We start from the raw sequence: 13,058 nt of genomic DNA, 5'->3' as shown, positions 1-13,058 counted from the left end.
TTGGGGGTTCGTAACATATTAATTTATGTTACCAATTAATAATAAAGCAAGTACATATGCAGCCTGAGGTGCCCGTTCAGAATGTCGGTATTGGGTCTTGAGTAAAAGAGTTTGACGACCGCTGTTCTAGATGGAGACCAAGGACTGAATACAGTGAGGGAGTACGAATAGATGTGTGTTGCAGTTATTGGGCGGAGACGGCAATGCACACAGAAGCTAGGCTAGTATGGAGAGCTATATCGATCCAGTCTTTGGTCTTAAATCAACACAATAAATGCTATATTCATAATGGCGATGTGTGTTGTTGCACATTCTCTTCCTGATCCTAATAGACAGTGTAGATGGTTACACAGTATCCAGTTTTCTTGTCAGCATAATTTTAAATGCGATACAAAATTTTGACGAAGAATAGTGCGTCATTTTTTGTGGGAACTTGAATTAAAGGAGAGACTGACTGGATGCCCTGTGATACCCCTGGATACTTGGATAATGAAGTCTTTCGGGCAGGGGATATGGCTTCTCAGATGACTCCTCTGTCTGGAAGTGGTTTGGGAAGATCTGTTTGAATACATCAAGCCTTCTTTTTAAGACTTTTAGCAAACATAAAAAACCTATCATAACTTTTTAGGTAGCTGTTACGTAGAATTAACTACTTTCATTGCTACAATTATTACATCTGGATATACATTAGTGTGAACTGAATACAAGACTAGTGAAAACTGTGATAGCAATGGCAATTTACTTATGAATGTGCAGGAACAATCGTACTACCAATTTTCAATTTGTATGTGTCGTACACTTGAACTGGAGACACGTACACGCACAGTGAAAGGTTGTCTAGTGCATGCCATACACTGGCTCACTTAGTTGAAATCACACTAAATAGAAGAAATCTGCAAATACACTTCTCAGGTTTGCCGCCAGATCGTTTTGTGTAACGCGCCCAATATTTCATTGCTGGAACTGCTTGACATCATCAAGTGGTGGTAGCTGCTGCTGTCACTGCTGCAAGGCACGGCTGATCAGTAACACAAGAGGTAGGTGTGTAAAAGGGTTACTGTCAGAAAGAGTATCTAGTATTGTGAAAAGCGTCAAAGGAAATTCAAGTGAGCATTCCTCACCTGGTACTTTATTGATGATGTTGCTGTGCTGGTGTATTGTGATGTTGGTAGAACCTCTGGGCCATGGGTTTGACCCCACAAGCTTCGGATTTCTTAAACTCAAATTCACCTCTGCATATATGGTGGTGGGTATTAAGTCCTGCTATCACTTATATCGGTCTTCTGACTGGTTAAGATGTGCCCTGTCACGAATTTCTACACGGTGCCAAGCTTTTCATCTCACAGTGGCATCTGCAAATTAGGTCCTCAATTATTTGTTGGATGTATTCAAATCTCTGTCTTCATGTAAACTTTTTACACTGTACAGCTCCATTTCAACACATGTCACATCATCCGATCCCTTCTTCTTGTTAATGTTTTCCATGTATTCCTTAACCTCTCCAATTCTGCAGAGAACCACCTCATTCCTTACTTCATCAGTCCAACGAATTTTCAACATTCTTCTGATCTCAAGTTATTCAATTCTCTGCTGTTACAGCTTTCCCACAGTCAGTCTGTCATACAATGCTGTGCTTCAAACGTACATTCTCAGAAACTTTTTCCTCAAATTAAGAGCTATATTTGATACTAGTGTAGACTTCTCTTGGCCATGAATGCCTTTTTAGCCAGTGCTAGTTTGCTTCTTATGTCCTGCTTGCTCTGTCTGTCAAGGGTTATTTTGCTGCCTAAGTAGCAGAGTTCTGTAACTTCATCTACTTCGTGATCACTAATTCTGATAAGTTTCTTGCTGTTCTCATTTCTGCTACATCGTATTACTTTCATCTTCCTTCGATTTACTCTCAATACCTATTATTCTGTTAATCATTAGATATTCATTCTATTCAACAGATCCTGTAATTCTTCTTCACTTTCACTCAGGATAGCAGTGTCATCAGCAAATCATGTCACTGATATCCTTTCACTGCAAATTTTAATCCCATGCTTGAATCTTCTTTATTTCCCTCACTGCTTCTTCACTGTATAGACTGGACACTAGGGGCGAAAGACGACATTCCTGACTTACACCATTTTTAATCAAGCAATTCATTCTTTGGCTTCCTGTCTTATTTTTCCTCCTTGGTTCTTGTACATATTGTACATTACTCGTCTTTTCCTGAAGCTATTTTTCTCAGACTTTCGAACATCTTAAATCATTTTACATTGTCGAGTGCTTTTTCCAGGTTGAAAAATCCTATGAACTTACCTTGACTTTCTTCAGTCTTGCTTCTATTATCAACTGCAATGTGAGAACTGCCTCTCTGAGTCCTTTACTTCTCATAAAGTCAAACTAATCGTCATCGAAAAGGTCCTCAATTTTCAGTTCCATTCTGCATATTATTCTTCTTAGTAAGTTGGATGCATGAGCTGTTAAGGTGACTGTGATAATTCTTGCACTTGTTGATTCTTGCTGTCTTTGAAACTGTGTGGGTAATGTATTTCCGAAAGTCTCGTAGTATATTGCCAGTCTCATACATTCAATGTGAACAGTCGTTTTGTTGTCGTGTCCCACAATGATTTCAGAAAATTTGATAGAATGTTATCTATTCCTTCTGCCTTATTTGATCTTAAGTCATCCAAAGATCTTCTAAAATCTGATTCTAATACAGAATTCTTTATCTCTTCACTGTCAACTCCTTTTTTTTGTTCTTCTTCTATCACGTCATCAGACAAGTTCTTCCCCTCACAGAGGGCTTCAGTGCATTCTTTCCACCTATTCGCTCTCTCCTCTGGATTAAACTGTGAAATTACCATTGTACTCTTAACGTTACCTACCTGCTTTTAATTTCACCAAACATTCTTTTGACTTTCTTTATTCCGAGTCAGTCCGTCCGACAATCATCCATTTCTCGATTTCTTCACATTTTTCAGGCAGCCATTTCGCCTAGCCTTTCCTCTAATTTCCTGTTTATTTCATTCTATTTCTGTATTCCTGAGTTTCCCTGTATATTTTTGTACTTCCTTCTTTCATTGATCTTCTGTTACTGATGTTTTCTTCACAGTTAGCTTCTTTATATCTGTTTTTCCTTCCAACTTCTGTGATTGCCCACTCCTCTTCAACTGAACTGCCCACTGAGCTATTCTTTATTGCAGTATCTACTGCCTTAGAGAATTTCAAGAGTATTTCTTCATTCTTTAGTATTTCCATATCCCACTACTTTGCTTATTGTTTTTTCTGCGTAGTCTCGTAAACTTCATCCTACTGAACGATTGTGACTTCTTATGCCGTAAGTCTTAATCTGCTGTTGCTGATGATTTTTATTCAACCTATAAACAGTGGTGAGGTTCAAATGCAGGACCCAGGACTTTTTGATTACTAGACAAAGACTCTACTCCTAGGCCTACACTAAGAAACAATTAACATAAGGACTGACTGTTCAGAATGTAGGTAGAAGGGACCGAGAGAAACGTCTCCCCCTGCATCGTCACAGTCACATAGCCATAGTCTGTTCATTTCCATGGAATATCATAGTGATAAGGGAAATACTGATAATAGTGAGTGCACACTTCCATTTTATGGGTAGTAAATAACAATGTCAAAGTTTTGAAAGATTGTCACTGTTATATTTAAGTCATTTGGACGATGCTACTAGGTCATATATTTCTTGGAAGTTAAGTTTAAAATTGATGTGCTAAGGACTGATTTAATAAGTCTTAATATCATATCATTTGTGACATGTTAAATGTGAAGGTAACACTACTTATATATGGGGGGAGGGGAATCATTAGAACAAAGTATCCCCCACCAGACCAAAATGTTGAGTCATGCCTGAAGTTCCAAAGTACTCTCTTCTGTTATATCGTGTCCTATTTTGATTAGTGAAGGTCAACAAACTGTGGCCTATCTCTGTTAGTTGAGAAATGTTACATTCGTTATGTAATATGCCCTCCTTATAAGTAACGTAAAATTAATTTCTTTCCTATTATTTATATGGTCTCAACGGTTGTTGTCATAAGAGTCAATACTTCTAAACCACACACTGAAGAATGTGGTGTTTCCAGTATGATCCACCAATCTGATTCACACTGAGGACCACACTGGGACCACAATTAACACTGACAGGTACTGTGTGACTTTGAAAAAACTCAAACGGGCAATTCAGAACCGGAGAAGAGGAATGTTGAGCAATGGCGTACACGTTCTCCAAGACAACGCTCGCCCACACATTGCTCAGCAAATCGTTGCTCTCCTGCAGCAGTTTCAGTGGAACATAATCACCCACCCACCCTATAGTCCTGACTTGGCGCCCAGTGACTATCACCTGTTCCCTAGGTTAAAAGAACATTTGGCCGGAAAGCGATTTAGCTCTGATGTGAAAGAAGAGGTTCATAACTTTCTGAACAGCATGGCGGCGAGCTGGTATGACATGGGCATACAAAAACTGCAACAGTGTCTACAAAACTGCATTGACAGAAATGGTGATTACGTCGAAAAATCGCTAAATGTTCAAGCTGTAAACTGGTGAAACCATTGTAGAAATAAACAAGTCTATGTACTTAAAAAAAATAGGATACCTTACTTTTGGTATTACCCTTGTATGTTGGCCTACCTGTGCAAACGGAAGGCTCATCCGTTCTGCAACCTATTTACAATTAAGTTAATGATTGAACTGTCAAAAACGAAATCTCATTTACTGTATCTGTGAGTGATATGCAATGCAAGGCAGTATCTTATAACATTTCATAATAATGTTTCTGCAGCATGCAACTCATGATGTGCAATGCAAGTAAGCACACACATTCATGATTGTAAAGAATGAAGAAAAGAGGAACTGAATTTAACGACTGATGAATGGGAAAGATTCCAGGTATAACTATGCTTCATTAAGTCACAACAATACACCCTTTCATAAAGTCCTCACAACTACATATGTTACCACACTCACTGGTACGACACATTTACATAATAAAATGCGTAAAACGACTGCCTATGCAGGAACTGGAGAATGTACATAATTCAAATGACGCAATGGATATCTAATTGTACAAAAATTGTCTTAGAGCTGAACTGGAAAAGTAATTAACATAATCGTTGACCACACAGCCATCGAAAAAAAGGAAAAATCTACACAGTAATGGTGCCAAATGACTCCACAAATATTTAAGAGTTTAGTTTTAGGCCTCTTTCCTTTGGCAGGTTCTTAACCCATTAAGTCCCAAATTAATTTTTTTTTAAATTGAATTTTTTATTCCTTAATTATATTGTACATAGTGTATGAACCACAATAAGTACAAAAATAGCCAAAGAATATTCATACATGCTGATATAATGCCCGTCCTCAAAATAGAACACTGGGATCCAACAGTATCGTATACTATACTAAACTGTACTCAAGTCTTAACTATTTATTTCTTGTGAAATGGTACAAAACACTTCACACACACAGTGTTACACAGCATTTAACATATGTTTTTGGCTTCCCGTTGCATTTAGCTCTTACACATCTTAGCATTCTTATTTTTTCAATCATGACCAATTTCATCAAACCTGATGTCTGGTATCACTCTCAACTGACTTGATGGGTATTCCATTGGACGTCCAATATTCGGTCTTCCAGTGTCCAATTTCAGGTATGTAACTGTAACAGCACATCTGAAATCCTGTGCATTTTTCCTATGTACTAGTCGGTAGCAGAGTCAGGCATTTACGAGGGCCATTTACAGCAAACGTGTAATAGGACCCAGTACCAATTTTTGCCTCTAATTACCGTCGCATATTTTCCAACTAACCAGTCATGGTGGTCAACACCTCCCATGTACACGTTATACGACTTCATAACGGCAGGTTGTTGCAGTTGTGTCTTCTTACCTGCTTGTCTACTGTACTGCGTAGCTGCTCCCAAAGGTTCAACTTGGTCAAAATTTGTACCAATTGTAATGCATCTGTTGTCGTGCCATCGAAGAAATAAGACTTTACCATTCCTGTCGAACTGGTAGTCACAGTTTCCTCAAACTGTTGTTTTCAGCTCGTTGCTGCTCGGTAGTGGACAGTCACCAACTCGATTCTCTGTGACAGTCCCAGTTGCTCGAAAACCCAAATTTCTCAGATGAATCACAAGATCTCTACTAATGAAGAAATTGTCAAAGTACACACAATGATTCTCGGGTTTTTCAATGCAGTCCAACATGTTTAGGACTACTCTTGAACCCAATAGTAGGTCATCCCTTGCAGTATCTTCTGGATCCTTTCTAGAGTATAAATCAGATTTGAAACAGTAGCCACTTGCTCCACAAAGAGACCACAACTTATAGCCAAATCTAATAGGCTTGCCTCGGATAAACGGTCCATCTGGAACTGTATTATTTACTAAAGGGTAACATATTCATAAATATACTTACATAATACACTGTAAATTTCAAAGTAACTTAATATCAAAAGGGGTCGTTACTTACCTCAGCAACAAAATCTGGTAAAATTACCACGTTCTAAAAAGAAAATACATCAGCAGTAGCAGAGTTTCATATTCGAACGTGCAGCAATACAAATAACTGAAATGATTACACCAAGTCCCAGTGTCCTATTTCGAGTACACCAAATTTTATAACAATGGAAAACAATGAATATAGCACCAATCGAGCTAACAGTGCAAGTGGTTTAAAAGACACATTGTTGACTATAAATAATCGCAAAAAGATCTTTGCCACATATTTAAAATATTACTAAATTGTCGATAAAGTAAATACCTGTAATAACGAAAAGTGTGCCTTTGTATTCAATAATCAATTAATGGTAGGATTTATTGCGTTTAATTTCCTGTAAGCATACAGTTGATAAAAAGCATCAACAAATGACGTAGAACAGTAATAGTAGCAAAATAATAATCTGTGTATTTATGAATAAATATGTGCTGTCCTCAAAATAGGATACTGGTACTTAATGGGTTAAAATACGTTGTGTGCGTGTCTTGTTTTCACCTCTGCAGCTGAATGTAGCCCAGTCAACTGGTGGTTGCCCCATAATGAAACTGCGGAAGATCTTTTCTCAGCGGTTCTATAATTGTGTTTTGGGCTGCTAAATCCAAATTTCGTGAGTGCTGCATTGTAGGATATCGGCTTCGCCACGAAAGATCCAGTGTGTCAAAATTTTCACACTTCTCAGATTTTCGTTCATTTCGCCAAGACTATGCGTTTCTCGAAGTTGAAAACTTCACACAAAAATATAGTAGTGAAACTCTTTTACAGAACGCACCAATCAGGTGAGATTTTCAGACGACGAGCGGTGACGGCGCTAGAGCGTGCTGTAAAACGGCGGCTGTCGAATATTCGGAATGCTCCTTTAACACCCTTCATCTGTTCTCTGCTATTACGGCACACTGGAACAGCATGGTACGCTTCAGCAGAGGGAAAACAGCCCAGAACTCCATCTGCGTTCTTCGCATCACCGAATACAACAGCATTAACTGCATATACCTGGTGACGAAAAGAACGTCATATATTTTGAAATGTGTTCGTATTTATTTAAACTCGTAGTTTTAAGTGCATGTGGTATCTGAGAAATTGTTGACATTTATTTTGATATCGAAGTACGTAAATCTCAATACAGTGCAGCAAAACTATGAAAAAATTAAATTTTGAACGGAAGTATGTGAAGGACACGCTACACGATGCGAAATCCAGGCTAGCCAGTACATGAAACAATTCGCCTGCAAAAGAGCAATCCGTTTTCAATGTAATTTATATTCACTACTTTCTACTAAACAAATGACTCAGATTAAAATGTTAGCCCAAAATACTGTCAATCTTTATCTTTAGACTTGCAACCAATCATTGTACCACAACTGTTTTTGTATTTATAGTGCAAATGAACATAAAATTGAATGCATCTGAGTTTGTCAAAACTGCTTGAAAATTCACAAGATAACACCTTTCTGAAATAATTTACCGATTTGAAACCTCTGAAATGATATATTTTCACAGATTCATTCTGGTGTATGACGGAGGATGCTTTGAGTACCACAGCTGTTTCAGCCTTTTCCTGTTCCAGTCGCGAAAGTGTTTGTCTCATCAAAATGTTTGAAATCAACTGGAAAACTTCACACCCACAAGAGTAAAGTTTTCATATATATTAGCTCAAAGTATCAGTTCCTATTACGACTAGCAGAAGTGCCGAGTGCATCTTTTAAATACTGATTATGAAATTGCATTGTCCTCCTTTTCTAAAAATCTGCCTCACAACAGTAGCGGACGAGGTCCTTTCGCACACTAGGCTTACTGTAACTCGGCAACCAGTCGAGAACTGAGCTGAAATTCTGCCGTTTGTATTGACATGCGTCCCAGGTATCAATGATTTCGGAACGGAGGACTCTGGAATATTTAGTAAGTAAAAGGCAGTCTCAGGTTAGTCCTCACCGATTATGCGAAAAAATGTCTTTGGACTACTCGTCGATTAAGAGCTGTGTCTGGTTTTTCGTCCTTTGGCAACAGACTGACGTTTGGCAGTAATTGCTTCCAGAATCCACGCAACTCGTGGCGCGTTTGTCACGCATGCAGCACACTATAGTCTAGAGAACTTGACCTTCAATTGTTCTTGCTATGTCCACATGATATTAGTTAACAGCAGGAGCGTCTATGGAAAGATGTCAGAACTAATCTCGCTTATAAGCGGTAACAATGCCCACATAGTATTAGGGACAGAAAGCTGAGTGAAACCCAAAGTCAGCAGCAACGAGATTCTAAATTCCGATCGCAGAATATGTTGTAAAGAGAGGTCGATCGTTGGTGTTTAAAGCTGTGAAAAGTAAGATCACATTAGAGAGATTAGTGCAGATCCCGAATGTAAAATAATTTGTGTCAAGACAAGCGTTAAAGGTGGATCAAACAATGTAATGGGATGCTTCTATCGACACCCCACCCCTGCTTCATCAGCAACAGTGGCGGAATAGTTTGAGGGGAACCTGGTTAATATTTTGCGTGAATTTCCTGGGCATGTTGGTGGGAACTTTATCCTGCCATCTACAGGGTGCTACAAACAGGTACGGCCAAACTTTCAGGAAACATTTCCTCACACACAAAGAAAGAAAATATGTTATGTGGACATGTGTCCGGAAACGCTTACTTTCCATTTTAGAGCTCATTTTATTACTTCTCTTCAAATCACATTAATCGTGGAATGGAAACACACAGCAACAGAACGTACCAGCGTGACTTCAAACACTGTTACAGGAAATGTTCAAAATGTCCTCCGTTAGCGAGGATACGTGCATCCACCCTCCATCGCATGGAATCCCTGATGCGCTGAAGCAGCCCTGGAGAATGGCGTATTATATCACAGCCGTCTACAATACGAGCACGAAGAGTCTCTACATTTGGTACCGTGGTTGCGTAGACAAAGAGCTTTCAAATGCCCCCATAAATGAAAGTCGAGAGGGTTGAGGTCAGGAGAGCGTGGAGGCTACGGAATTGGTCCGCCTCTACCAATCCGTCGGTCACCGAATCTGTTGTTGAGAAGCGTACGAACACTTCGACTGAAATGTGCAGGAGCTCCATCGTGCATGAATCGCATTTTGTGTCGTACTTGTAAAGGCACATGTTCTAGCAGCACAGATAGAGTATCCCGTATGAAATCATGATAACGTGCTCCATTGAGCGTAGGTGGAAGAACATGGGGCCCAATCGAGACATCACCAACAATGCCTGCCCAAACGTTCACAGAAAATCTGTGTTGATGACGTGATTGCACAATTGCGTGCGGATTCTCGTCAGCCCACACATGTTGATTGTGAAAATTTACAATTTGATCACATTGGAATGAAGCCTCATCCGTAAAGACAACATTTGCACTGAAATGAGGAGTGACTCATTGTTGGACGAACCATTCACAGAAGTGTACCTGTGGAGGCCAATCAGCTGCTGATAGTGCCTGCACACGCTGTAAATGGTACGGAAACAACTGGTTCTCCCGTAGCACTCTCCATACACTGACGTGGTCAACGTTAGCTTGTACAGCAGCAACTTCTCTGACGCTGACATTAGGGTTATCGTCAACTGCACGAAGAATTGCCTCGTCCATTGCAGGTGTCCTCGTCGTTATAGGTCTTCCCCAGTCGCGAGTCATAGGCTGGAATGTTCCGTGCTCCCTAAGACGCCGATCAATTGCTTCGAACGTCTTCCTGTAGGGACACCTTCGTTCTGGAAATCTGTCTCGATTCAAATGTACCGCGCCACGGCTATTGCCCCGTGCTAATCCATACATCAAATGGGCATCTGCCAACTCCGCATTTGTAAACATTGCACTGACTGCAAAACCACGTTCGTGATGAACACTAACCTGTTGATGCTACGTACTGATGTGCTCGATGCTATTACTGTAGAGCAATGAGTCGCATGTCAACACAAGCTCCGAAGTCAACATTACCTTCCTTGAATTGGGCCAACTGGCGGTGAATCGATAAAGTACAGTACATACTGACGAAACTAAAATGAGCTGTAACATGGAAATTAAGCGTTTCCGGACACATGTCCACATAACATCTTTTCTTTATTTGTGTGTGAGGAATGTTTCCCGAAAGTTTGGCCGTACCTTTTTGTAACACCCTGTATACAAGGAGACTCAGGTGGCTAAAACTGGTGGTACGGTCAGAAAATCATGATAAATTTATCCAAGTGCTTGACCCAGAAACTACCTTGAGCCGTTAATTTGAGAACCGACTCGTGAAGATAACATGTTAGGCCTTCCGGTAACAAATAGACCCGAACCTTCCGAATCTGTTAGGGCAGAACAGGGAATCGAGAATCGTAAGGCTGTTACAGCATCACTGAGTACGACCGTAAACAGGAATACAAAGAAAGGTAGGAAGATCGTTCTGCTTAGCAAACGCGACGAGAAACAGGTTTCAGATTACCTGAGCGGCCAGCACAAAAATTTCCTCTCCAGCGCTAACTACGTGGGTATCAGTGGAATAAGTTGAAGAGCATTGTACTGTACACTTTAGACAGGTGTGCACCGAGCAAATGCGTTTCAGGCCTGCTTTCACAGCGAGAACTTTACAGCACCGATTTTCATATAATCAGCGCACGTCAGAACATGAGAAAACAGTAAAGAAATTTCCGTGATCCGAATGTGATCGATAAAATTGAAACCAAAGAAACATTTCTGTCTGGGAGCAGCAGCATACGTGTAACATGTTGCGTTACTCTCTGCGTAACGAAAGCCGGTGTAAACATTCGGTTTTGTGGCTTAGGCAAGAACGTTTACAGCTGTTTTATCCACGTACAAATTGCAACAGGGGGCGACATTCAAGCTTCACATTTCCCGTCGTCTAACTGCCCGTGCAAACGGCCAGTGCAGTATAAAATTTGCAACAGTGTTTAGCGATTTGAGCTCCAGTTCTAATCAACAATTCAAAATTCAGCTGTGATCGCAGACACCAGTGTCCAGCTGCCAGTGAATGTCATGATATTACAAAGATATTTTCTCCCGCTCTACCAGTAATTTCGCAGTTGCATCTCAGCACGTCACATCTATCTAGTGGCAGTCCGCATTGTACTAACACTAAACATTATTTCGATAACAACCTCTCTTACAATTAGTGCACTGAATTATTTCATACAACGTATCACGTTTGATGTAATTTCTGGAGAGAATTCTTAGAACGATACGTATAGATACAGTATCATTGTCGACAGGCAGTACTTTGCATTCTGATGCGTACAGCATTCAGCACTTTCAATGTTCGAGGCAAATGTAGAGGTCCATTCCTCCACTTTTTTCTGATAAACATTTTCGCGTTGCTGTACAACCAGGCCCAATTTTTCTGCTGTTCCGTGTTCAACCATAGCTGGAAATCCTTGTCAGGACTACACAAGGCACAAGTAATGTGTTCGATGTAATTTTCCTAACATCTTATACATCTCCACGCGATATACCTTACCGGATACGATTTTGTCCAATTCTAATAAAACCAGTACGTCTATCCTCCTACCCCCATGAAGCATGGAGCTTGCCATTGGTGGGGAGGCTTGCGTGCCTCAGCGATACAGATGGCCGTACCGTAGGTGCAACCACAATGGAGGGGTATCTGTTGAGAGGCCAGTCAAAAGTGTGGTTCCTGGAGAGGGGTAGCAGCCTTTTCAGTAATTGCAGGGGCAACAGTCTGGATGATTGACTGATCTGGCCTTGCAACACTAACCAAAACGGCCTTGCTGTGCTGGTACTGTCAACGGCTGAAAGCAAGGGGAAACTACAGCCGTAATTTTTCCCGAGGGCATGCAGCTGTACTGTATGGTTAAATGAGGATGGCGTCCTTATGGGTAAAATATTCCGGAGGTAAAATAGTCCCCCATTCGGATCTCCGGGCGGGGGCTACTCAGGAGGACTTCATTATCAGGAGAACGAAAACTGGCATTCTACGGATTGGAGCGTGGAACGTCAGATCCCTTAATCGTGCAGGTAGGTTAGAAAATTAGAAAAAGAAATGGATAGGTAGAAGTTAGATATAGTGGGAATCAGTGAAGTTCGGTGGTGGGAGGAACAAGACTTTTGGTCAGGTGAATACAGGGTTATAAATACAAAATCAAATAGGGGTAATGCAGGAGTAGGTTTAATAATGACTAAAAAAATAGGAGTGCAGGTAAGCTACTACCAACAGCATAGTGAACGCATTATTGTGACCAAGATAAACACAAAGCCCACGCCAACTACAGTAGTACAAGTTTATATGCCAACTAGCTCTGCAGATGATAAAGAAACTGATGAAATGTATGATGAGATAAAAGAAATTCAGGTAGTGAAGGGAGACGAAAATTTAATATTCATGGGTGACTGGAATTCGAGAGTAGGAAAAGGGAGAGAAGGAAACATAGTGGGTGTATATGGGTTGGGGGAGAGAAATGAAAGAAGAAGCCGTCTGGTAGAATTTTGCACATAGCGTAACTTAATCATAGCTAACACTTGGTTCAAGAATCATAAAAGAAGGATGTATACATGGAAGAACCCTGGAGATACTAGAAGGTATCAGATAG

General features: G+C 40.3%; 1 protein-coding gene across 3 annotated transcripts in view; it reads left to right on the top strand.

Annotated features, from left to right (window-relative positions):
- LOC126213048 (uncharacterized) overlaps nucleotides 1–13,058 on the top strand; it is a 372,240-nt gene that overhangs the window by 16,589 nt on the left and 342,593 nt on the right. The gene's annotated exons all lie outside the window — the stretch shown is intronic.

The sequence above is a fragment of the Schistocerca nitens genome, chromosome 11, assembly GCF_023898315.1.
Source record: "Schistocerca nitens isolate TAMUIC-IGC-003100 chromosome 11, iqSchNite1.1, whole genome shotgun sequence".
Classification (NCBI taxonomy): domain Eukaryota; kingdom Metazoa; phylum Arthropoda; class Insecta; order Orthoptera; family Acrididae; genus Schistocerca; species Schistocerca nitens.
This window is presented reverse-complemented; position numbering and strand designations above follow the sequence as displayed.